The 2,039-nt window shown below is 37.8% G+C and overlaps 1 pseudogene; it reads right to left on the reverse strand.

Annotated features, from left to right (window-relative positions):
* Nucleotides 1-1,031: 1,031 nt before the first annotated feature.
* On the reverse strand, nt 1,032-1,787 carry LOC125081738 (cleavage and polyadenylation specificity factor subunit 5-like; annotated as a pseudogene).
* Nucleotides 1,788-2,039: the final 252 nt, after the last annotated feature.

A 2,039-nucleotide genomic window follows, 5' to 3' on the forward strand; every position in this document is an offset into this window, starting at 1 on the left:
AGGGGTTCTTTTCTAGTTTTATTGAGCTAAAACTGACATATAACATTGTATAAGTTTAACATGCACAATGTAATGTCTTGATACATGTGTATATTGTGAAATGTTTACCAAAATAAGGTTAGTTAACATACCCTTTATCTTGCATAATTACCATTTTGTTGTTATAGTGAGAACATTAAAACTTTACTCTCACATCATTTTTCAGGTATACAATGTAGTATTTTTAACTATAGTCACAGTGCTGTAAGGGATTTTGAGAGCTAGTGCCTTGCTACTCAAAGTATGCTCCACAGACCAGTAGCTTTGGCACCTCCTGTGAGTTCATTAGAAATGCAGAATTTTAGCCTCATCAGCCAGACCTGCATTTTAACAAGGGCCCTGGTGATTCTTGTCTTGATTGAACCTGGTAAAGTACCACCTAGAACAATGACACAAATGGGGCTTTTTGAAAGGAAGTCAGGGGGTGGGGGAAGGAGATATAAAGGAAGAAAAGGAGAGGAAGGAAGGAAGGGAGGGAGGGATAGAGGGAAAGGAAAAGGAAAGGGAAAGAAAAGGAAAGGAAAGAGAAGTCATATGCTGATGAGCACTTTGAGACTCCTGATTGGTCCCAATATATTAGAACAAAACATCAGAGTAAAAGGCTAGGATAAGGATGAGATGTAAACAAGCACAGCCAAGACTGCAGTGAGGTTATGATAAGATTTGGTTAAGGTCGATATGAAACATTGAGACCTACAGAGGATATGGCTTGCTAGAAAATTTTTTTTGAAGTCCACTTTCTTTAAAATATTAAAAAAATGTATAAATAGAACAAAAAGTAAATTAAACATTTTCATATTTGGTTACACCACTATCTACTTTTTAAAAATTAATTTTACTATTCAAACAGTGGACAGTAGCTGACATTTTAGGGATTGGGAAAAAGATAAAACCAAAATAACCCCAAACTTTTCTTCTACCATATTTATTGTACACTGTGTATAGCTGTGCTCATAGAGACAACTTCTTTTATTTCTCTACTGCTGAGGAATTCAGTTGTATATAAAATTGAACCTGCCCAAAAGCTGAGGGAGACTAGAAGTGATGAGTCCTTACCCTGGGGCATCATCATACAATTCACGCAATAGAGCAGCTACCAGCTTATAATTTTTAGGGTCTGCAAACAAGGTTTCTTCCTGAAGTTGAACTAAAAACAACTTATTATATTCTTTAGGTTGTGTAATATATGCAGAAATGCATGGATATTGAGGAGGTTCAAAATTTGGGCTCTGCCAGTTACCAAAGCAATCATCAATGATCTTGACAGCCTGGTGTCGTGCCGTGAAGCCCTTTAGTCTTTCAACTTCTTTGCCTGGGTGAAGTTCACCACTTAACTTGGTAAAATAAAGTTGTTCTCATCTGTAGCAGTAATGCTTCGTCCAGCAGTCCTCATGCACAATCAGAGCTCCTTCTATGACCCTCCTCTTCCCAACTTTATAAAATTCCTCACTCGTGCAATGAAATCTAGCTGCAACAGCGCTATCCTTATAAAGGGAATTTTTTATACCAAAAGTATAATTAGTAAGAAAGTGCAAATTGATGATGCAACCCAGGGTGAGGGGTTTGGTCAGCTGGATATACTTGTTGCCAAAATTATTGACACCTCCTCTGGCCCTTTCTCTCTGCCTGGGGCCAGGGAGTCTACAATTGCGAAGCACCATGAACATGCTTGTAATTGCAGGCATTGGTGGTGAGCTAAATGGGGTAGGCCCAGAAACTTTCCCTGTGCTGGGAGTGGTATTCTGCATTCTTCTCAGCAGTAGCCACCTTCATTAATATAAGGACATCAGTAATGTTTGATTATAGTGGATGCTTATCAAATATTTATTGATTTATTGATGGACTTTTGCCTTTACCCAGTAACCGAGGTCAAAATGTTGAATCAAATAGCTGCTAAATGGGCATGAGCAATACGTTTTTTTCTGCTAATCTGAAAGTTTTTTTTTTTCCTGATAATCCTTCCTCTTTTTCAGAGAAACAGTGAAATCTCCATACTATAG

Source organism: Lutra lutra, chromosome 12, assembly GCF_902655055.1.
Source record: "Lutra lutra chromosome 12, mLutLut1.2, whole genome shotgun sequence".
NCBI classification, from domain to species: domain Eukaryota; kingdom Metazoa; phylum Chordata; class Mammalia; order Carnivora; family Mustelidae; genus Lutra; species Lutra lutra.